Raw genomic sequence first — 26,178 nt, 5'->3', positions numbered from 1 at the left:
CTATGGCAAGGGTATACTCTATGGCAAGGGTCTACTTTATGGCAAGGGTCTACTCTATGGCAAGGGTCTACTCTATGGCAAGGGTCTACTCTATGGCAAGGGTCCATTGTATAGCTATTTGTGTTGTAATTCTACAAGTCTACTGGGTCTACATGATTGAAAATTTCAAGGTTGACTTGCGACAAAATTCACATTGCAGCTGTTTGGTATGAAAAGGTTCACCATGTCTTACTCTGGTGTGCTGTAGGTGCAAAATATGTGGAAAGGTGATTACAAGCTCTTAAAAGCTAAAAAAACCAACAGTTAATCGCAGCCACACGAGACCGCCGTAGTTTGGATTCCCTTTCAAAAACGGCTCAAATGGGACGTAGATGTGAGAGATGGTTTCTGTTTACACTTTTATGCAACCTTATTCATCGAAACTTTTCACAAATATACTTCACGCATTCAATGAAACTATGTCTATTGTTCTTACTCGTCAGTTTTATCGTCATTGTAATGCTGTCACTTTTAGCACTGATATCTTATAACTTACCGTAAAAATTCATTAAAAATTTTAACCTTTTCTCGCAGGAGTACATATCCTTGTCTGATAATCATGGCGAGCCTGTTGGTTACCTGTGATAATCGAAAAGTGCTGCAGAAATTATTTGCCAAGTATTGGGTCACATGATCAGATTACGACTTGCCAATTAGATCATGCCGAAAAAAACTATAATGTAGCGATCATCTATATTTGATACAGGGTCTTCGGTAAAAACCCGAAGTGTTTGTCATAAACTAGTGCTACGATAAGTTTTATATTGAGCTTTTTATTGGCCTTTCAATTCACGTGAGAACATAACGATAACAGACGATAACCAAATTTTGTGGTTACGTCATCGAAATAAAGAGATTCTAATCTACGGCGGCTTTTCGTTTTTGAGCTTTTAAGAGCTTGTAATCACATTTCCATATATTTTGCACTTACAACACAACAGAATAAGACATGGTGAATTTTTTGATACTAAATAACTGTAATGTGAATTTTGTTGCAAGTCAACCTTTAAGAAATCCTAGACAACTCCAGGCTAGTGCTAGTACTTCACAAAAATGTTAAATAATATATATACGGTAATAAAATAATAAATAATAATATATTAAATTGGTAGCTGGAAATTTCTAGTCACACCGACTGAACTGCTGGTTTAGTCACTCGCAGTTCGTCTGCAGGGGACTGAAGATGTTGGTCACAGTAAAGAATCATTGGAAGGTAGCGAATTTTTTTATATATCACACACTTTTTATTTGTTTCTGTTATTGTATATTTGTTGCTAAGTTTTTCAAACTTGTAAATGTAATTTCTTTTAGATTGAAACAATGGCCCTGAGAATTAATATTTAACCTCTATTCACTGCCATTTCATACTCGACTCTAACAGTCAACAGCTCTCCAAAGAAGCTAGGCAGTCCTTTGGCTGCGTGCCAATTGACCTAGCTGGCCATCAGCCAATAGGAATAGATAATGTTGTAATAGCAGTGGCTGGCTTGAGAAGCCGTTATGTCAGACACAACGTCTCAGCTGGTACCCTAACCTTCTGTTGATCGCAGCCACTATACTGTGATCACAGCATACATTTTAAATAGACAACTTGTGGGTGTCCATTTATATCACTAGATTACCATGACTCGGTTAATCTGTGAGTTGGCATCATACACAAGATTGAAACTGCAAAAACCAGCGAGTCAAGCAAATTTTGTTACTCACAAATTTTCGCCGAATGTTTTCATCCTTTTCACCTTTTATCTGGGTTAGTGCCCCGCAAAAATACCCGACAATCGTGTAACTAATTTTTGAAATTGTCAATAAAACCGATATTCTTTGAACATGCGTAGCTCAAACTGAAATTTATTTTTACTAACATAATCTTTTGTATAAAAAGTACTCATTTACATGTGTCTTACTACAAAAAAAGTTACAACCATGTACAATTGTTCCTATGTGAAATGCTTGGAAGCATTCGTCTCAGTGGAGTCCAACGCTACAGCGTAGCCGTCCGAGCTACCACAACGGTCAATTTTCTCTTTATATTCTAAAGTTTTAAAAGTTTACATCAGTTCTATTTTCTGAATTATTTTCTACTGATCAGACGAATGATCACTAACGATCGCAGGATCCAATAAATTTTTATTTTACCATTTTGAATGTCAAGCCAATGTTGGCTGGTTTTCCCAACTTCCTTATTTTTCTAAGGAGTCGCGATTTCTTTAGCTTTTGGCACAATGCAACGCCTCTCAGACAATCGTTTCATATTGTAATTTATCGACTAACATCTTGTTGATGATATTTAAAACTTACCAGTGTTCATATCCTTTGTTTAGTGTTACTAAGCGACAGCTTTATAAACGTCTACCGAAAGCAACATAAAAGTCGTTTCTCACGCAACCGATAAACAACATTTTTAGTTGTTTCCCAGTCAAAAGGTTATGAAAGATGGAAACGGCACATGAAAATGATGTGCGATAAAATGCAAGGAGAGCTATTCCATTTTAAACATATTTTATACTCTAGTCATTCCTTTTTCAAGAGCTTGCTGCCAGTGAGTCAAAAATGTGCTATTATCTCTGCTATGGAAGTTCTCATCTTTTTTAACAACTTACCTGTTTTAATCTGCAACATGCAATTTCCATTCAACATTTATTACATCGTAGGTTAATTAAGAGCTTCTAATCACATTTCTACATATTTTACACATACAACACAGCCTAGTAAGAATTGATGAAACTTTTCATACCAAATCACTGTAATGGGAATTTTGTTGCAAGTCAACCTTTAAGTATATACATGGACTCTCCTAGCCAGTCTTGTCAAAGCAGCAGGGGTAAATTTTAAGCACTCCAAGTACATAAACACTTGTGTTTATAACTAGAGTCAGCTGCAATGAATTCAAAGTCAGCGAATTATAGTGGATCTTACTTCAATGTACTTTAGCCTTTACTCAACCCCCATGACTCCCTTTGTGATTCCCTTGATGTTAGTAGAATACTATCCAACTAGTCTGATCCTTCTAAACTGATAGAACATTAATTACTTCTTTATTTAATACACTTGACTTGGTTGAATTTGGCTCATCTGGTAGTATTCCGTTGAGAAAGGTAAGTTTTAACGAAAAAGTTTGTTGAGATAAATGTATAAAAAATTCTACAGCCTTCTTTTCTTTGGGTCAAGATCTTATGGATATAATAGCAGTTTGAGGCCTACACTCCCATCTTGCCAGTAGTAGCCTCATCTACATAAGGCTACTGAATTTGGCACTAGTCCAAACGTTGTGGGCCAGCGTTCTAATAATAGCCTATAGGATGAGTAATTTACCAAGTTTCCATACAGTGATAGTGTAGAGACACCTGGGTGAGCCAGTGCTGAAGCGATATGCTGTGCTGACAAGTAGCTATGTTTCCATAGGGCTGTATTAACAGTAGAGTGATGGTTGTGGGACCATCATGTCAAGGCATGTCTGCATATGAAGTGACAGAAAAACGGAGGCCTTTGAACACGCTCAAGTGATCTGGTTTTTTAAGTTCAGGGAAACCTGCTGCCAACAAATAACGCTATTGTTTTTGCAGTGTGACCAAAACGCGGACACCATTTTCTTATAAAAATATATTTATCAGAAATATCTTTGGCCTAATGTTAAAGAGGTTTGCTAGCAAGAATACGTTCAAGTCGACATTTGCGATTGTTGTTCATTCAATATAAACATCAAAATATAACAGCGATATTGCTCTGTGGTCTCTGAGTGAAAAGAAAACTTACTTGTTGTTTGTTTGTGCTAAATGATAGACTGAGATCCTAAATTTATGATAGCATAATTTTGGTAGAATCTGTAAAATCTCTCATCCATGATCAATGTTTTTGCGTAGGTACCAAAGTGAGCCGTTATAAAGCCAACATATGCTATAAAACCTTCTAATGTTTCTTTAGGTAATGATGTATCCTGATCACCGTGCATTAGTATGGTTTGAGTTTTAGAAAATTTTGCCGTAAACATCGTTGTTGTGGAAACTTACGCTATTTCACCTGCCTCGGAAGGGAACTGAATAGGATGGTGTATTAGAAGTGGAAAGGGCTTATCAATGGTTTGAAAAGGAAATGACAATGAAATTCCTGCCGAAGCTTTCAAGGAAGAATTTGAAATTAACTTATTTTGACATGATTATTTGATTAGCAGTTAGAGATGTGCTGCATTTGAAAAGTGGCGGTTGTCTTCTCTTGGCCATGTTGGGTTGCAGTTATTGCTAGCTGGCAAACAACTCCCAAGTTGTACCCTTGGCCTTATGCCAGAATCCAATGTATATGATATGCATCCATGTGAGGTGTGCACCCGTATATGGTATGCACTAGTGCTGGACACGATTACTTTTTTGCCAACGAGTTTAGACTCGTCCCTTTCCGTTCAAGTCTTTCAAGTATCGGGTAGATGGTAGTGCTCGGCATGAGTACTTGGCCAACGTGTTTTTCGGGTATCGGGTTTTTTGATACAGGTTTTATGTCTAAAATTTCCAAACATCAGACATATTTTAAATTTTACAATGCCATTATAATTTTATTCAATTTTTTTATCTTCTTTTACTATTTTTTAACGACCGATATTTGTGCTCGCTGCTTTAACCTTTTGAAGTTTGAACCCCAACTGTCAGTTATCAGGCATGGCGTAGGGTGTGTCAGAATTTCTATCGGCCGGAATTCCAGCATTCACATGGCTTTGTTTACAAAAGCTGTTTCTAAGTAACAGCGTAAACTAACCAAATTGATTTTTGCACAAGATGTTAGACCAGAAATTTCACTTCCATTTGTAATAGTTTTCAAATGTCTCTATTTGCCTTCTTGGTTTTAATAGGAAATTTTATTTGAATGATATCGCAAGAAAATGGACACAACTGGTTTGTTGGTAGGATGTGAATGGTTGTGATGCAAATAAAGAATTTTATAATACTAGTTACAATTTTTCAGTATATTTTGAGTCATAAAACAATGATGAACATGTGCTCAATGGATATGATGATATTGTAAATGTTTTTATGAGTTTTTTAAATCGTACGAACTTTCAGTTTCAGCCAGATTAAAGGTAAGGTACTGTTTTTTTCTGTTAGATGACATTTGCTCTGGGTGGCCCGACTATTTTTACTAGTGTTTCAGCTAATATCATTGTATTATGAGCGCGTTCAGATATATATAATAAAAGTTTGAAAACTTTGCATCGTTGGACAGATTGCCCAGGGTTACTAACACGCATGGACAAAAAATGCCAGAGTTCAAAGGGTTAACAGGCGGGTTATTAAACAGTGTTTAGAGTGCCGGCGCAATAGACCGAGTTTTTGTCCACTTTACTCGAGGGATCCGTGTACCAAAACCAGAACTCGTAATTCAAAACCCGACCGGCGAGATCGAAATGCTCAAAATCTCTATCACCCAAGACTCGACAGAAGATAAACCCGCGAGTTCAACGAGTTATATTACCCGTGCCCAGCACACGTATGCACCCGTGTATAGTATGCACCCGTATATGATACGCTCCTGTACATGCTATGCGCATGTGTATGGCATACTGCGGTTGTTCTAAAATCAAGCTGACCTGCATAGCTGATTATGTGTATAGTCAAATTCCTTACATATTTGTGAGATTTTAACAATGTTGGTTTGCGAATTATTCTTGTTTTGCTCAATGATAAGGTAGTGCAGTGTTTTCTTATGTTCATAGTTTTAGGTAGATGAGGGCAGTGATAGGAATGTCTCACCTCTGCTCTACATCTGGTTGTATTCACCAAGATTTCTACTACTCTATGGATCATCCTTCCATAGACTGAGGTGAGTAGATATCTAATATTAGCAGTTTGAGGCTAATACTTCTCCATCGCATCACAAAAAGCCTCATATACATAAGGCTACTGAATTTGGCACTAGTCCAAGTACTGGTCCAGCCTTCAATAAGCTGTCTAGGATGAGTAAAAGTATGGCCACACTAACAATTCTTTCCTTGGTTCTGACCAAAATCATGAAATGTACGAAAAACACAGAATTATTGGGCCGAAATTCACAGAATTCTCTGAGCTGTGCATGCACCAGTGTTGGGCCGGTAAGGAGTTATCTGCTCTTACCGACACCGAGGGATTATCGGTATCCAGGAAAACAATCATTTTCAGTGACAGCTAGTTGTCCACGGCCGGTTTGATATGATCGGTATTTATCCGTAAAAGCCTATCGGTAAATAGTTATCCTGATAGATTTTTGTATTTGGCAGGGTACAGCATTACCAGTGACGCGATGCGTAGGAGAATCTCCCGCAAAATGAGCTGTTTATGAAAGAGCTCATTTGACGTCTCGCGCACAATCACCATGTAGCGGAATGAGATTACAATTGTGCGTCAATTGATGTAATGGTTAATTGCTAATAAAAAGAGTCTCTCAGCGCACATTGGCAATCACAACTTTTTTTCTCAGACATTCTGAAAACACAACACGCGAATTATATTATAACTCTTTCTTCAACGAACATTTTCACGTTCACCTAAATTTATCTCGTATAATATTACGTCTTACATTGATAAATATAAAACGTAATATACGTTTTATATTTGATAAAACCCTCCGTTTGATATTTGATACGTTTGATATATTTATACGTTTTATATTTGATTTATTCCCACCTGCGTTATATAAAAATGGGCAGTAGGTAAGCTGAAGTTAAACACACCGAAAACCATATACCGAACTACAATACCAACAATACTGAACTTTCTTAGTTGGCAAAGGATACCGAAGACGGTAAATACCAAGGATACCAACACCGGGAAAACCGGTAAAAAAGTGCAAGGATATCCTATCCGGCACTAAATTAGATACCGTCCCAACACTAGCATGCACACCGGAACTGTTGACGAAATGCTTTTAATTGGCTAAACAAATTGTTAGTGAGCATGATTTTTGCAGCTTTCGCAATTGCTACAGTCCAAGAAACGTATTACGACCCACGATAAAAGTACCATTGTAATTCAACATAGAACATACAATGCAATTGCTTAAATTGCGCTATTATTGGTTTTTATCCTTCAGACACCATGGCTAAAAATCGTCTTTTATAACAATGACAATTTTCATTTAGCAGCACACAATTCCCGTTGTAGCAAGACTTTCCATATTTAGTGCAAACAAGTCAGTTTAAAGTATTTACTATGGCAAATTACATTAGTATTTTTCTTGCGCATCATGTTAAGTGCCCGGACTATGTAAATTGCAAAAGTTGCTAAAATCGTTTTCGCTAATAATCCGCTTAGCCTATTTGAAGCATTTCGTCAATGATTTCTGTGTGCATGCACAGCTCTGACCATTTTGTGAATTTCAGCCGAATAATTCGGCGTTTTTCGTTTATTTCGTGATTTCGGTCAGAACCAACGAAAAATTCATTATGCGTGGGCATACATTTAAGCTTCTCTTATCAAGGTTCTTCTTTTTGATGCGGGAAACAAAAATAGTTATTTTAACTTTGGTTTTATACCCGTGTTTAAAATATATTTTATGACGTTGTGTACACATATAGCACACGGTACTATATGTGTACACAACGTCTATACTCCTCTATATTACCGTACTTTTCAGACTATTGGCCGCTACTTTTTTCTGATGATTTGAGCCATGCGGCTTATATAAGCTATTCTGTGGCTTCTTCTTTCATCACAAGGGCGCATTAACCAGAATATCCAGTTAGTGTACCTCTAGCGGTGAAAGAAAATACGAAACAATGCCTAACAGTACTCGTCCGTTAGGCACTAGGTTAAAAAGCGTCGGTTAATACAAAACAGTGCCGTTAGGCACGGTTCTGTTTTTAACCAGAAAGTTGCTGCCGTGTTAAAAAGCACCCTCCTGAGTTCTGCGGCCTATAAAAAGGTGCGGCCTATGTATTGTTTTATTATAGTTTTTTGGAAAATAAAGCAGACGGCTTATATAGGGGTGCGGTTTATAGTCCGAAAAGTACGGTAGTCTTTTCTCAATCATCTCTACATATGAGTTATGATATGACAACTCCAACATGCAAGAAACTTGATATACAAGTTGACTTTCTTTCAAGTTTCTTTCTTGAGATACGAGTAATCTTGGAGATACGAACATAAGAGCTGGTTCTTGTTGGCCACTATATAGCCACTATATGGCCAAGTATCCGAGAAGCCGCTTTCGTAAACGCCATCGTTTGATATTTCTTCTCGAATTCATTTGAAAAACTCTTATAAAAGGCTGGCTAAAAGTTGGAGGCTACGCGAGGCAAACCGAGGCTAATTATACTGGAAAAATTAGATGACATAATTAAAGCACATCTGGTAAATATTTAAAATATAGCTTCGCGTGTGTGTTTAATATACGAAATTCATTCAAGTTGAATTCAGGTCTTTTTTGTGCAGGGTGACAATAGTTTAGTATGGTGGATCCATTACATGTAATATATGAATGTAGTATATTCGGGTGTGGTAGGCCTACCTGTCTGTATGGTATGTACCTGTATATAGTATGCACCAACGTTTGGTATGCATCCGTGCATGCTTTGCACTCCTATATGGTATGCATATGTGTATGGTTTGCGCTTGTACATGTATATGGTATGCACTTGTGTGTGGTGTTTACCTGTATATGATATGTACCCGTGCAACGTACGCGCCTGTGTCTAAGCCTGTATATGGTATATGCGCCCGTGAATGGTTTCCGTCCGTGAATGGTATCCGCTTGTGCATGGTATGTGCCTGTGTATAGTATGTGTCCATTTATTGTGCACACCTGTATATGTTTCAGCTTTAAGATTTCAGTAATCGACCTATTTATAGCCTGTTAGCTTGAGGGTTCTGATCATCGCCGTTTAGCTCGAAGGTATTCAATAGCGCTGGGCCGGTATATAATTTAGAGTCCGATATAATATCCTTGCACTTTTTTATCGGTTTTCCCAGTGTCGGTATTCTCTGTATATACCATCTTCGGTATCCTTTGCCAACTAAAAAAGTTCGGTATTGTTGGTATTGCAGTTTGGCACATGTTTTTCAGTGTGTGTTTAACTTCAGCTTACCTACTGCCCATTTTTATATAACGCAAGTGTGGTGATAAATCAAATATAAAACATATAAATATATCAAACGTATTAAATATCAAACGGGGGTTTATCAAATATAAAACGTAATATACGTTTTCTTTTTGATAAAATATAAAACGTATATTACATTTTATTAATGCAAGACGTAATATTATACTAGATACATTTAGGTAAACGTGAAAATGTTCGTTGAAGAAAGAGTTATAATATATTTCGCGTGTGTTGTGTTTTCAGAATGTCTGAGAAAAAAAGTTGTGATTGCCAATGTGCGCTGAGAGACTTTTTGATTAGCAATTAACCATAACATCAATTGACGCACAATTGTAATCTCATTCCGTTACATGGCGATTGTGCGCGAGATGTCAAATGAGCTTTTTCATAAACAGCTCATTATGCGTGAGATTCCCCCGCGCAACACGTTGCTAGTAATGCTGTAGCCTGTCCATTACAAAAATCTATCCGCATAACCAATTACCGATAGGCTTTTACGGATAAATACCAATCATATTAAACCAGCCGCGAAAAACTAACTGTCACCGAAATGATTGGTTTTCCCGGATAGCAATAATTCCACGGTGTCGGTAAGAGCGGATAACTCCTTGCCGGCCCAACACTAGTATTTAATCAGACATATTTATAGCCTTTTAGTTTGAGTATTTCAATCATAGAGCCATTCATTTTAGCTAATTGTTTTGGCTTAACTCTCTCAATCCTAACAGCTGTTGTTCTGGCATCGCGTAGAGTGTGTCAGAAACCTTAGCAGCTGGAACACCGTCATTACCATTGCTGTATTCACCAAGGTTATTTCTAAGTAACAGAGTAAACAAATCAAATTACTTCTTGCGCATGGCGTTAGACCAAAAATTTCTCTTCCATTTGTAACAGTTTTCAAATATCTTTATCTACTTCCTTCATTCTAATAACAAATTTTATAGGAACGATATCGCAAAAAACCGATGTCTCGTTTTATGGTAGGTCATAGATGATTGCTATACAGAAGAAGAATTTTATGTTACTAACTATAATTATCCAGTTTATTTTGAGCCATGAACTGAAGATGAATGTGTGCTGATGGACATGATCCTACTGTAATTTTTTTTTAAAGTTTTTTAAATCGTACAAATTTTTGTGGCTTCAGCTCGGGGAATGAAGAAATACTATTTTTTCTGTTTGATGACATTTGCTGTGGGTTACTCGACTTTTTTACTAGTGTTTACCAAATATCATGGCATTATGAGCAGTCAGATATATTTAATAAGTTTAGAATATTTAGATCGTTGGACAAATTGCCCAGGGTTACTGACGCGCATTGTCAAGAACTGCCAGGGTTCAAAAGGTTAAGGTTCTTAGTCCAATAGCTATCCATAGGCTTGTAGCATTAGATTTTTAGCCATAGAATTATTTATATCACTTTAAATATAATATTTATTCATTTTTTTAGCTTTAGATATTCCGTCATAGAGATCTTCATTGGTCAAATGTTTTCTTGGCTTTGTAAGTTGAACCCTGATTGGCCAACTGTTAGTATTTTCTTGGCACACACCTTGTCCATTTCAAACGTATATATCTAATGTTTTAAAGTCCTATGTTGTATCTATTCATTGTCAATTTACATTCCTAGAACCATTTCTTTTTTCAGGGTCACATCCCCATGGCTGACATAAAATCAAACCCTTATCGCTCAGTACTCAGAAAAACTGACAGTGCAGATGTGACGGCAGATTGCCTCTCTAACGGCAGGTCAAATTACAGTTCATTAAATGAGATTTAATCGATGCATTATTGTAGGGTCAACTCATAAACTCATAGTCTTCATATTTGTCTATAGCCTCATTTCCAATCTGAGGTTAGTTATGGTTAGTTTTGACACTTACAAATCACTCCATCATATACCATCAGGTATTTAAATAGTTACAGGATATTTGTGATTTCAGAATATTTTATTCCGACAAAAAGTTGGTATGTTTTGTGTTTCTGTGAGATTCTTTGCTATTTGTTCATATAAGTAGACACGTAATGAGTAATTTCCTAAAACTACCATGGAACTGCTTTACTCTATTGATATGTTTCAGTGCAATTTATCAATGTCCGTAGTATGCTGGAATAACATGAAACTGACTGTAGTTTACTATGAATATTGATGTTATAGACATATACCTCTGACCCTTAAATATACTCTGATGATAGCGGCTTACCTCCTTGATCTCTTGTTTGTCAAATGTGTAACCGCTAGGTGGAAGAATAAACATTATGGTCAGAGATCATACTAACCATTTCGGCTTGAAATGATAGAGAGAATACCATCTTGCCGTCTCAGAACTTAACCTCAAAGTACAAATATCTGTGATGGTGAGAGCCACTCTTAAATTGTAAGCAAGTCACGTCAATGACAATAGAAAGGAATGAAGCAGTTTTACTTGTAATCATTGAGTTTGTATGCATTGATGTTTTCCCAATAATATTAGTTGTTTTTCTCTAGTTGTGACCCAAAATTAGCATTCCAACATAGTTGTTGAAAAACCAAAAACTATGTGAAATAAAAATGCATGGCTGGATGTTGCGTATAACAAGGGTAAGTAATCATGCATTTATCAGGACTTACATAATGGATTTCTGGAGCATTGAGTGAGTGTCAGCCGGTCATCACGTGAGATACGGGGAGTTGGAGATAAGTAAGAAAGCCTAGCATAACTACAAACGGTAAAACAGTTGATAACATGGGCCTACTATCCACAGAGCATCATAAATACTCAATAGTTTATGAAGAAAACATTTTGACCTAATTGCTTCTTTTGAATAAACTTACCAAATTATAAACCAATTTTCCATTGCTTATGAATTACCAAGGTCATTGAAAACAGCAATTTTTATTAAAAATGAATGATGTCCAAACAATCAAATCCATTGCGTATTAGCAAATGATGTCATTTTCAGCCAATCATTTGCAAATGAGCAAATCCTTTACATATCAGCAAATGATGTCCTTTTCAGTCAATCATTTGCAAATAAGCTAATCCACTGCTGACAAAATTGCATTAACAAAAAGCAAATATATTAGGTTTTGCTAAATACTTTGCAGTTTTTGAGCAGTGTTTTACATTAGCCAATAAGAAATCAGTTGATATTTATTATAGCTCTCCAGCTGCAGTTGTCTCTGTAATGTAGTCTGGTCATACGCAGCTGTATGAAATATAATATTTATTTCTGTCAGCTGATCACTTGTGTTTTGGAATAATGTGACACGTCAGGAAGGTGCTTATTTTTTCTCCCAAACATACTCATCTTCTTAATAACTGTCTTATCACTCTGTCATTCTTATAATATGCAATGAATAATTGAAATGAATATATGTGTTTTAGAACTGCTCACGTCGAAAAGGGTGCAAATTGCTTAGATTATTTTAATGAATGTTCTTTTTTACACTATTGTAATAAAAGCTCTGATTGGCTACTAAATTGTGTTTAGACGCTCAAAATAACGTACTGTTTCATATCATGCATTTAAACACCAGCAGTACTGCTCATGCGGCTCACATGAAGACTGCTGATGTTGGTGACACTTATGATATGGCATCAAAAACACCAGCACCTTGATTTTTAGAACTGCATGTCGATATAAATATACCTTTGTTACGGTAGAGCCAGCTAAAGTCCCAGGATCTTTGTAAGGTCAAGGTCATCTCTTAGTTGCTTTTTGATTTATTGGTGCAGTTTGTTGTCTACTAGCATTGGTGTCTCCTGATTGCAACTGTCTACCCTTTGAGTTTCACTACGCATTCCATTGAATAGCCTGGCCTAATGGCTGCTAATTAAATACTCAACATTTAATCCTTTGGCTTGATGGTAAGGCTATGTCTACCTATTGAAATAGATTGTCTAAGTTAGTGTTTAATACTGCAAATTATTTGGAAGAAGGTGGTTAGGTATGTCAGGAAGAGATGAAACTGGTTGAACAAGTGGCTGGACATGAACAAGATGGTTAGTCAAGGAGACAGTGGCAGGACAAGCAGAGGGTGACTAACCATGCAGAAAGTGACAAGACTACACAGTGAGACGCTGGCTGTGTGAGTGTTTTACAATATCTAAAGGGTTTATGAAATTTTTAACCTAGTTTACAAGGGTATTTTCGCTTTTTGAATACAAAAAGTTTGGTTGGATTTTAAAAACATTTGAACTTTTTTTCTAGTTTTAAGTTTATTTTAAATTTATTAAAATGAAGATTATTTCCAGTTTTTGGACTTTATAATTTTGATTGTGGTTGGCCAATTAGATTTCTTTCCAGGCTCTTGCAGCAACTTTCAAAGTTATATTTGGTACACGTATTTTATTAAAATCCTAAAAGAAATAATTTTATGAGTACATTTCTAAGGAGTTGTCTTTACTCATTGTTTAAGGTCTATGAAGTATTACAAGCAGTTTTGTAATGTTTGACTAAAACAAAAAGCAAGAGATGATTTGTACTACAATATTTGTATATCTTCTTGGAGTTGTCTAATCAAAGTTACGAAACAATGCTCATAAAAAATGTATGGTAATGTCTGCATTAAACACACAAAAGCAAGTCATGCTTTCAATTTTTTAAAAACTTTCTTTTGGTGTTAAAAGTCGACATTGATTTTCCTTATGGACAGGTTTTTAACGTTGAGCAATGTAAAAATGTAACTAAAATAGGCCTATTGCTTCTAATTTTAACATAAATGTAAGAAAAATTTATAGTCAAAACATTTAAAAGGTTTTTTTGTAAAACTTAATTTTTTCATATTACTCTGGTTTCTCACAAAGTAATAGTTTTTACGTAAAATTTATTTAAGTGCGAATGAACCTGTATTTTATGTATTCAAAGCTGAATTCAATTAAAATTTTACTGCTGCAGGGCGAGTAACTAATAACACTCTTAGCACTCTTCAACCGAGCGAAAATCATGAAAAATGAATATTTTGTTAACTTATTATGGAAACTTCAATCATGAATAGTCATGTGAGAGCAATTCCTATTGCGCTGAATATTGTCTATAACCTTTAATAATATAATAAAAGCCATGTCTGTCCCAAGCTGTAGTTGGATATTGGAAAAAGATTGACTCGTCAGAAATTTGAACCAACAACCTCTGAACTGGACCACCCCCACACTGTCATATGCACTAATCATTTGTCATGCTGCTTTTTTGAAAAAACTACAAATACTTGTTCCAAATGATGATTTCTCATAGATCACTAGACTGCCAGGTTAATGGTAAGTATAACATCTTACAGAGTTTGCTGTCTAACACAATCTCTTATTTCAGTTCAATCTCATTACCCAGATGCCCCATCAATTATTGTCTCTTTTCTGATTGGTTGTTTAAATGTTTTTAAAGCTTAATTTCACTCTTTTAAAAAGATTTCCTGAAGAAATTTCTAGTAATGGTGTAGTAGAAATCAAGTCAGCAAATGATTTTCCAACTACCAAATTATTTGCTAGTTAGCAAATCCTTTGAGAGTTAGCAAATTCTTTGCGTATTAGCAAAAAATTTGCCAACTAGCAAAGACTTTGCTAACTAGCAAAGTCTTTGTTAACAAATCGGTCAACTGCTAACAAAGAGTCTATTGCTAACAAGAACAAGTATGTACATACATTACTAATTAGCAAGTCTACAAGTCACAGATAAATATATTGTGTTATGCCAAGTACTCTGATGTTTGTAGCTATTGTTCTGGTAAATAAATATAACATTATGTTAGTAGTTTTGGATTATTTAAATATATTGTAAAAGCATCAAAACGGCACGGCCATCTGGTATGCCTGCTGTGTATGAAATGCCAGAATGTTTCGCAACGCGCGTAGTATTCGTGACCAAGCAGGAAACTAAAAAGAGAAAAACCAAAAATTAAACACAAGTTTATATTACGTTTTGTGTAACGTAAGATGGAAACTTACTGTAATTATAAGATAAAAACTTATTGTAATGTGTGTAAGATGCTTTGATTTAATTAGATTTTTAAAATTTGTTATGTAACAAAGTGTAACAAAAATATAGCTTACCAAACAAGTTGCCATCAACTCTTTCTCACACCGCCAATAGCCACTACAGTCTGTTTTGAAGGGTTTTGAATTCATAATAATGATAACTATAAAATGTTAAGAATTTCAATAATCTAATTAACATTTTCATATTTTACATGGTACAAATTGCATGAGTTGAGATACCAGAGAGCTGACATACCAGGTCAGTCTCAGAACGTGGTATGCTAGCGTGTTGATGTCTGACTGTACTCGGTTCACACAGAAGTCTTCATGGCGTCAATAATAGTATATATCAATCAGATGCTACCAATGTATGTGAGAAATTTGTAAAACTCTAGAGTGGAGCATATAGAGAAAACATAGCAGATATAGAGAGCAGCCGTTGTCTAATAGTCGTTGTTGTTCATTAGATCAGTAATCATTGTATTCATTAGATCTTGTTGCTCAGAGCCAGTGCTCACAGGCTAGCACTTACTTTTTGCTATCCAGTTTTAATTTATATCAGCATTTTTTATGAAATACAAATGTAACAGACACCCTTTTATATACTTGCTGGTTCTATAAAACGAATGATTTCCTTAATGCCAAATATTACTAAAAATCTTATTTTTAATATTGCCAAGCAAAAGCTGCATAATTGGTGATTTTAGCAAATGTTAGCATGTTCTCAAATGTTAGCAAACCAAGGGAAGACAAGTCCAATTTCTTTCTCAAAGTAAATTCATAAGTGAAATTATGGGGGTCCTACCACACAAAGTTGTCGTCAGAATAGTCACTTTTAAAATCACTGTCGTCACTTTTAAAATCACTGTCGTCACTTTTAAAATCACTGTCACCTTTTTCAGTTGGCAACCAAATCAACCTTTCTCTTCACATTCGTTATTTTAATACAAATATCTATTCTGGTGGCACTGGGTTGCGTTAAAAATCTGAAACTCGCTCAGTTTGAACTTCTGCTAACCAAAAGCATGGCTCAACCAGCGAACTTCACAAACTTATTAGTGATGTTTGGGTGCGTTGCTGATTACTCCGCGAAGAGTGACAGCCGTGTTAGGTTTTTAGGGCTATATTTCTTGTACTGAAAATAGACCGAGATTGTCTTTAATAATCACTGTCAGTCACAGACTTGGAAACGGATTTGCTGTCAATGTCGTGGCATTTCATTGCTTTAATTTTTTTTGGCAGTCTAAATGCTGGGCCAGATGCTTCAAACCAAAACTAGTTAGGGTAAGTTTCGGTTGACCGTGGTGATTTATGAACAAATAAAAAGTTAGTAAAGGTACGGCTACACGTAACAAAATTTCCGTTGGTTCTAACCAAAATCACGAAATGATTGAAACACAGAATTATTCTGCGCTGCTAGAATCGTGCTAGCGAGCACGATTCCAGCAGCTTTTGCAATTAGAGAGACGTATGATGACGTCCCACAGACGTATAATGACATACAATAAAAATATAAGTGCAATTCAACATAGTACTCACGATGCAACTGCTTAGATTGCGTTATTGAATGTATTTATTGTTTGGACGCTATAGCTACAAATTGTTTATTTTTTAATTATATTTCCTTTTTAGCAGCAAAAGTTTTGTGGTAGAAAATGTTGACATCTCTAGCGCAATCAAGTCGGTTGCATCGTATTTACTATGGTAACTTTCTGTAATATTTTTTCTTGTGTGTCGCATTATGTTCTCGGACTACATATATCTTAAAATTTGCTAGAGTCGTGCTCGTTAACCAACAATAGCGCGACCTAAACCGTTACATCGTGTATTCTGTGTTGAAATACTTATGTATTTTTATTGTGTGTCGCGATATATGTCTTGGACTATACTAATTGCTAAAGCTGCTAGAATCGTGCTCGCTAATAATTTGTTTAATCTGTTAATTAAAAGCGTTTCGTCGACGAACTCGGTGGGCATGCACAGCTCAAATAACTCATTGAATTTCGATTGATTACCGTAATTCTGCGTTTTTCGTGATTTCGGTCAGAACTCAGAACCGACGAAAAATTCGTTACGTGCAGCCGTACCTTTAGCAATCATACTTACAAAATCATCGTCACCTCGTCACCTACATTGGTGATAAATGGTCGTCTCGTCTGTCACTTTTTAAATATCCCTGTCGTCGGGTCGTCAGAATCGTCACAAAACATGGGAGGACCCCCAATTATTGTCATATCATAAAGTTAGTAAGAGCAGTCTTGCTGATAGTCTAAAAATTTCAGATTCTATTTAACTGACCCTTTTTTATTTTCATAACAAGTTAACCCTTTGGCAGGGGAAATGACCAAAATGTCGTTTACTGGTTACGTGGGGAAACAACATTTATGTCTATTTCGGTAGAGGTTTATAAAGCTGTCGCCTAGTAACGTTAAACAAAGGATATGCACACTAGTAAGTTTTAAATATCATCAACAAGATATCGGTAGATGATTTACAATATGAGACGATTATCTGAGTCGTTGTTTTGTGCAAATCGCACCTCCTTGAAAAAGAATAAAAGTTGGAAAAACCAGTCAACATTGGCTCGATATTCAAAACGATCAAATAAGAGATTATTTTATCCTGCGATTGTTAGTGATTTTTTGTCTGATCAGAATAAAAATAATTCAAATGATAGAAGTGATGTGAACTTTTTGGAATTTTAATATACTTGGAATATGCAGAGAAAACGATCGTTATGGTGGCTCGCACGGCTACGTTATAGCGTTTGACTCTACCGAAAAAAAATGCTTCCAAGCATTTCATACATGGACAATTGCACATGGTTGTATTTTTTTGAGTAGTAGATGTATGAATGAATTTTTATGTACAAAAATTTTTGTTCATAAAAATAAATTTAAGATTTGTGCTATGCATGTTCATAAAATATCAATTGTCTTGCTTTTTTGAAAATAAATTACATGAGTTTCGGTTGTTTTTGGGGGGCTTATACCTGGTCAAAGGGTTAATCTACACCCCTGATTAACTTGATGCTACTTAACTTGTTTCTAGTTAAACTGTTTATAATAGTCCTTTATTATACTAAAGAAAAACTATAAATAAAAATATTATTTCACTGTTACTGTGATTATTCTTTGAAGTTTTCTCTTTGGCTTTTTATTAACTATTTTGTATGTTAGTTTCCGTTGGCTGCCAAAATAATCGCCCAGGAGGGTTCACACAAATGTTTAATTTTACTTGTGCTAAAATATGAAATTAAGACATGCGTCTTAATTTGTTTTCTATGTAAACCCTTTTTCTATGGGTTAGAGACGCGGTAGCACTTTGGGTTCCTGGCAGCAATTTAAGGAAATTTGTATCATACACGGGAGCATCTCCTTCCTTTCCAGCAACTCAAATATCATGTTCTATTCAAAACAAGGGACACTTTCTCGGAACCCTGTTCATCTTTGTGTCTCTTTCATATCACCATCAATTGTCAAATAATTCTTCTTGCTTTTGATGTCTTTCCAACCAAACACCCACCTTGTTTTGTCAAAGTAATCAGTTGAAATCTTGAAAGAAATAATTTTAATGGGTACATTTCTAAAGCCTAGATTTTCTGAGTTGTCCTTCCTTATAACTTTAGGTTTGCGATGTATTGTTGGAAGTTTTGTATGGTCTGTCTCAAATAAAGTAGGAAATGTTTTTTTCACATTAATTGTAAGTCTTTTTGGAGTTGTCTCATCGTTTACCTAATGCTATTTACAAAACCTGTACTAATGTCTGCAGCAGACACATTAAACATTGTTAAGCTTTTTTCAGCAACTTTTGAGGTATTTCTTATTTTACACTGTTTTTCATCAAAGATTGGTCTATATATGAAATTTATATACTTGTACATGAACTAGTATTAGCTGTATTTATAGTTAACTAGCTGAATGCCTGGCATTGCACCGGGTGATAAAATGTTTACTTAATGAGTTTGAGTAAGTTACTTGGAAGGCTAGATCATTACTAAAATCTTTACTAAAACATTACCCGTGTTTTGGTAAAAAAATATATAACTATTGTTTATTTATTATTAATGTATGTTATGTGGACATTGTTGCTCGTTATAAATTAAACTGGTTGCCACGGAAACAAAACATATTTTTAAGGTTGTTTTAAGGAACGCGGCAGAACCAATCAAGTTTATCAAGTTTATTTTTAAGGAAAGATCAAAGGGAGGGCGGCAATTCTGAATTTGGTTACAACATAAAACAAATTTGAAAAAAACTTGTGACGAAAAACTTTGCAATTTAAAAAAAATCAAATGGGCATTTTGTAAACTTACTCAGAGACAAAAAATATTTGTTGTAGAAATAAATGTAGCCAACTCTATCATGAATAGTATTTTTGATAGTGAATACTTCATATCATGCTGAATCTTTACTCTAATCGAAACTGGTATGATAGTGGAAACAAAGATTGCATCGGCCTGGATTCGAACCCACGGTATCTGGGTTCACCAACTGCCATACTATCATGCGCGAATCATTTATTTTGTTGCCGTTTGGAATAACCACGCAGATAATTATTATGACAATTATATTATTTTAATAACATTTTTGTTATTGAAAATAAATGTTTTATTATTTATAACATCGAGTATTTCGCAAGGGTTATAAGCAGGTGTGAGCAATTAATTAATGTACCTACTGAAAAATCAATAAATAACAGTACCATAGACATCGGTTAATGATGTTACATGTGAGATATCTTTACAAGTATGTTTAACCATTCTACCTGATGACTTTCATCATGACATCACAGAAAATATAGTTTAGCTTTAGTTTTTATACCTGTTAGAGATGTCAAGTGATAGGAAGCACCTGTTAGAGATGTCAAGTGATAGGTAGCACCTGCCAGATATTCAGCTCAGCTTTTTAATGCTGAGCTGTAAGTAAGCTATGTAAGTCATATAATTGCGGATGAACCTGTATTTTATGTATTCAAAGCTAATAAGTAATTTTTCTGATGCCGGCGGGTAACTCATAACTATCCAAGCACTCTCCAACCAAGTGAAATTGGTAAATATGGATATTCTGTAAACTTCAAGACTTGAAGTCTTTTGTGTAGTAAAAAACATGTAAACGTGAAGTCATTGGTGTAGTAAAAAAAACACATTTCAATCACGAACAGTCATGTGAGAGCAACTCCTCGTGCACTGAATATATTCTATTATCTTTATTACTGTAATAAAAGCTGTATATGTCTAAAGCCGTTGTTGGATATTGGAAAAAGAGTGACTCGTCAGAGATTTGAACCAACAACCTCTGGGTTGTTCAACTCTGACACTATTGTATATGTTAATCATTTGTTGTAGATTATTATTATATTTGATGATTTCTCATAGCTCACTAGACTGCCAGGTTAATGGTAAGTATAACATCTTACAGAGTTTGCTGTCTAACACAATGTCTTATTTCAGTTCAATCTCATTACCCAGATGCCTCATCAATTATTGTCTCTTTTCTGATTGGTTCTCTGAATGTTTATAAAGCTGAACTGTAGTATTTTATTATAGTATACATATATATTTCTAAAATAAATTCGTAGAAAAAAGTGTAGTAATTTTTTGCTCACTAGCAAATTATTTGCTAGTTATTATTACTAGCAAACCGAATGCTCACTAGCAAATAATTTGCTAGCAAATTGGTTGGTGACACATGTCATTAAAAACACCAGTGCCTTCATTTTTAGCACTATGTGCAGGGGTATAAACTCATTTTTGTTATGACAGATCTAGTTGAGATGTAGGGGCCTTCAATAAAAATTGCCAATTTACCCAAAAAAACCAATATCTTGTTTTAATTGCTTCTTTGGTGCAAAGCTTTGTCTATTAGCATTGGTCAGTCCTGACTGCAGCTGTCTACTCCTAGAGGTTCATTATGCAATATCTTTGAGAGGGTAGCCTGGCCTAATGGCTGCTAATTTAATACTCAATGTTTAATCCTTTGTCTTGATGGTAAGGCTGTGTTGACCTATTGAAATAGCTTGTCTAAATTGGTGTTTAATACTGCTAATAATTTGGTAGAACGTGGTTAGGTATGTCAGGAAGAGGTAAAACAGGCTAAACTAGTGGCTGGACATGAACAAGATGGATAGTCAAGGAGACAGTGGTTGGACAAGCAGAGGGTGACTAGCCATCCATAAAGTAACGAGACACACAGAGATGTTGGCTGTGTGAGTGTTTTACAATATCTAAAGGGTTTATGCAATTTTCAACCTAATATAGGTTGTAAGGAAATCTCCACTCATTGAATACATAAAATTTGGTTTGGATTAAAAAAACCCTAAAGTTTCCTAAATTTATGCAATTGTTGGTTTCAGAGTTTTGTCTTCTGGAATTATGCCAATATTCAAATATGAATAATTGAAACGCTGTTCTAGAGTTTACTCATGTGTAATGCTACAGTTATAGCTAGTCATATGAGTGCTCAACATATGAGATTATTCAGTTAAGACAAAAATTCTCAATGAATATTTGCTCATAGATACATATGCAAATGTGAAATACAAGCACATGTGACAGTGCTCTATGTGGTTACTAAATGGGCCACTTATCAAGGGAAAAGCCACTTGTAAAAATGGCATCATTCGGTTTTTTTAGTAGGTGAGTTTGTAAAAGTTGTAGAGAGGCTTGGTAAAATTGAAAATGCAAGGATGTTGAAAGCAAGGCAAACAAAGGCAGGACTTTGAGGTACGCCGGTTGTGTATGCAACTCTAGAACTTTTTACAACTCGCGTAGTATTTGTGACCGAGCAGGAAAATAAAAGGAGAAAAATATAAAATTAAAGACAAGTGTAAATTACGTTTCGTGTAGCGGAAGATTGAAACTTATTTTAGGAGTGTATGGTAGGATGTATTGAATTGATTAGAATTTTTAAATTTGTTACGTTACATAGTGTAACAAAAATATGGCTTACCAAACATGTTTCCATCAACCCTCTCTCACACCGCCATTAGCCACTACAGTCTGTTTTGAAGGGTTTTGAATTCATAATAATTATAATTATAAAATGTTAAGAATTTCAATACTCTAATCAACATTTTAACATTTTAATATTTTCCATGGTACAAATTGATTTGAAATACCAGAGAGCTGACACATAAAGTCAGTCTCAGAACGTGATATGCTAGCATGTTGAGGTCTAACTGTACTCGGTTCACACAGAAGTCTTCATGGTGTCAATAACAATATGTATATATCAATCTGATGCTACCAATGTATGTGAGAAATTTGTAAAACTCTAGAGAGTGGAGCATATAGAGAAAACATAGCAGATATAGAGAGCAGCCGTTGTCTAGTAGTCATTGTTATTCATTAGATCTTGTTACTCAGAGCCAGTGCTCACAGGCTAGGACTTGTTGCTATCCAGTGATAATTTATATCAGCATATTTTATGAAATACAAATGTAACAGACCCTCTTTTTTATACTTGTTAGTTCTATAAAACGAATGGTATCCTTAATGTCAAATATTACTAAAAATATTCTTTTTAATATTGCAAAGCAAAAGCTGCATAATTGCTAATTTTAGCAAATGTTACGTGTGTTATCAAATGTGAGCAAACCAGGGGAAGACAAGTCAAATTTCTTTCTCGAAGTAAATTGAAAGGGGAAATTATTGTCAGATCATAAAATTAGTAAAAGTAGTTTTGATGCTAGTTCAAAGTGTACTGATCATATTTAGCTGACACCCTTTTTATATTTATAACAAGTCAATCTACACCCCTGATAAACTTGATGCTGCTTAACTTGTTTCTAGTTAAACTGTTTATAATAGCCATTTATTGTAGCAATAAAAACTACTAATATAATTATTATTTTGCTGTCACTATGACTATTCCTTGAAGTTTGCTCTTTGGCTTATTATTAAATCTTTTGTGTGTAGGTTTCTGCAGGTTACCAAATTAATCGCCCAGGAGTGCTCACTAAAATGTTTAATTTTATTAGCGCCAAAATGTGTAAGTAAAACCTGCTTTTTAACTTGTTTACTATGTAAAAGTTTTTCTAAGGTGTTAAAAAAGCAGTAGTAACTTGGGGTTTTGGCCACACTTTAAGGGAACTTGCATCATACAGGGTAGTACCACCTTCATTTTTAGCAACTCAAATATCATATTCTATTCAAAACATGGGGCACTTTCTTTGAATCCTCTACACCTTTGTGTTTCCCTCGAATCACCATCCAATGTCAAAGTTTTTTTGCTTGCGTTAAATGATTTTTCAATCACCTGCCCTTTGTTGTCAAAGTAATCTATTGAAATCTTAAAAGAAATAATTTTATGGATACATTTTTAGAGCCTATATTTTCTGAGTTGTCTTTTTTTATAACTTTAGATTTATGATGCATTATGAGGAGTTTTGTATGGTCTGTCTCGAACAAAGTAGGAAATGGTTTTTTCCACATTAATTGTAAGTCTTTTTGGAGTTGCCTCATCGTTTACCTAAGGCTATTTACAAAAACCTGCCAATGTCTGCAGCAGACGCATTAAACATTGTTAAGCTTTTTTCAGCAACTTTTGAGGCGTTTCTTATTTTACACTGTTTTTCATCAAATATTGGTCTATATATGAAATTTATATACTTGTACATGAACTTGTATTAGCTGTATTTATAGTTAACTAACTGAATTTGAGTAACTTTCCTGGAAAGCTTGATCTTTATTAAAATCTTTACTAAAACAATACGTGAGTTTTGGGCAGAATAACAATCATTACGCGTAACAGTCAACAGTGCTAGTTATTAACCTAAAACAAGCGCTTTGAGTGTAAGATGCCAAGATGTAATCCAGCGCCATGCAGATTTTTCATTGCTAGATTATAGCTGCCATAACTGAACACAGGGTTTAACAAGAAGTCAAAAAGACAAACATTTCATATATATAGATAAGCAAAACTCTTTTTTTAATTTGTCTGATGCCAGCCAGCAACTCCCAACAAGAAAATACATTAATATCGCTATATTTATTTATTTAATATATGGCATGCTGACATTGTTGCTTCCTATAAATTAAACTGGTTGCCACGGAAACGAAACATGTTTAATAAAGTGGTGTTCAGGAACCAGGCAAAACCATTTGAATCGATCAAGTTTGTTTTAAAAAGAACATCAAAGCAAGGGCAGCAACTCAAAATTTGATAACAGCATTAAATAAATTAGAAGGAAATTAATGCGATGTAAAATCTTGCAGTTTTTTTTGCAGATTTGGGAAAAATGGGTACTTTGTAAACTTACTCAGGGACATGAAATATTTGTTGTAGAAATAAATGTAGCCAACTCTATCATGAATGGTATTTTTGAAAGTGAATACATGTACTTCATATCATGCTAAATCTTTACTCTAATCAAAACTGTGGGTAGATAGTGGAAACAAAGATTGCATCGGCCTGGATTTGAACCCACGGCATCTGGGTTCACCAACTGCCATACTATCATGCGCGAATCATTTATTTTGTAGCCTTTTGGAATAACTACGCAGATAATTATTATGACAATTATATTATTTTTAATAATATTTTTGTTATTAAAAAGAATTGTTATTTGTTATATTATTTATAACATCGAGTATTTCACAAGGGTTATAAGCAGGTGTGAGCAAGTAATTAATGTAACTACTGGAAAATCAATAAATGACAGTGCCATAGACATTGGTTAATGATGTTACATGTGAGATATCTTTAAAGAATAGAGAAAGCATAATATTATTATGCTTTATTAGTTATCTTGAGGTGTTGACTGATGTTCTAAAAAGAATCGAGGAGATTGACCCACTAGAAGCTGAGATATAGCCAGCCAAACACAGGTCTACCTACTAAAGAATCAGAGGAAAACCCTTCGAAAATCTCGAGAACTGTGACATATGAAATCGACTTAATGGTCATGTGCCGGAGTTGCGCACCCTTACCGCTGTTACGTATAATGATTGTTTTGGCTACGAGATGTAAAACGCTTCTCGTGATAGTAAATAATTTACAGACTAGCTCTGGTTTCTCAGGAAAAGCAACCAAACATTGTGTGGTAAAGGCATTTGCCCACAACCCCTCGCCATGATTTTTCAAAACAGAAGAGCAGATTTTGACTATTGTGCTTCAAATTTTAACTCGATCTCCACGGATATGCTCCGAAGATCATCTGTTCAACGAACGGCGCGTGTATAGTCTATATGCGACATCCGCAAGTTGCAGTTTGTTTATAATAAGAAATGGGAATGTGACTTTTTGTTCATTCATCATTTTTCTACTGTGTATTTACTGCAGCATTCAGTTGATTTTCATGATTATCGTCACTATTAACAGACTGTAAGTTCATACAGCCATAGTCTTAAAAAGACTAACTTGATCGTGCTGCTCTTGCTGTAAGAAAAGAAAACGGTAACTTTTGATTTGATTTTTCTATTGGTCTATTATCTTATCTATGATTATTTTTTCATGATTAATATAATAATCATAATGCATATTATACTAAATAATAATATAACTGCGTATAGAATAAATGATGTAACTAATATAATTTGTAGAAAATTCCAAATGATAACCGAGATTGCTGATTGATTTAATTGATTGCATTTATTAGCTATAGTTGAAAAAATCGTAACAACGCTAAAGATGAGTCTGAATAGGGAAGCTAAGTGGGAGAACAACAAAACTGAGCTGAACTAGCAAGATAGCGAAATGTTGCGAAATAATAGATGCGTGTAATTATTTTATGCTAAAACTACTCTACACGTCAGAGGGACTGGTTCGGAATTCTCAGAGCAATGATTGTTAGGCCCGATTTGATTGTTCTATACTTCCAGGGATTAAACCAATTAAAACGCCGTGATTGTTATAGGAGAGCTCATTAGTTGGCTTAATTGACCAATGGCACACAAATCGATTTCATACGTCATATATTGATGATTACCAAAACACTTATGTTTTTTGGTAGACCTGTGTTTGGCTGGCTATATCTCAGCTTCTGGTTGGTCAATCTCCTTGATTCTTTTTTTAGAATATCAGTCAACGCCTCAAAATAAATAATAAAGCATAATAAAATTATGCTTTCTCTATTCTTTGAGTAGGTTTAACCATTCTACCCCTCAGGGCTTTCATCATGACATCA

This window comes from Watersipora subatra, chromosome 8 (genome assembly GCF_963576615.1).
Source record: "Watersipora subatra chromosome 8, tzWatSuba1.1, whole genome shotgun sequence".
In the NCBI taxonomy this organism is placed as follows: Eukaryota; Metazoa; Bryozoa; class Gymnolaemata; order Cheilostomatida; family Watersiporidae; genus Watersipora; species Watersipora subatra.
This window is presented reverse-complemented; position numbering follows the sequence as displayed.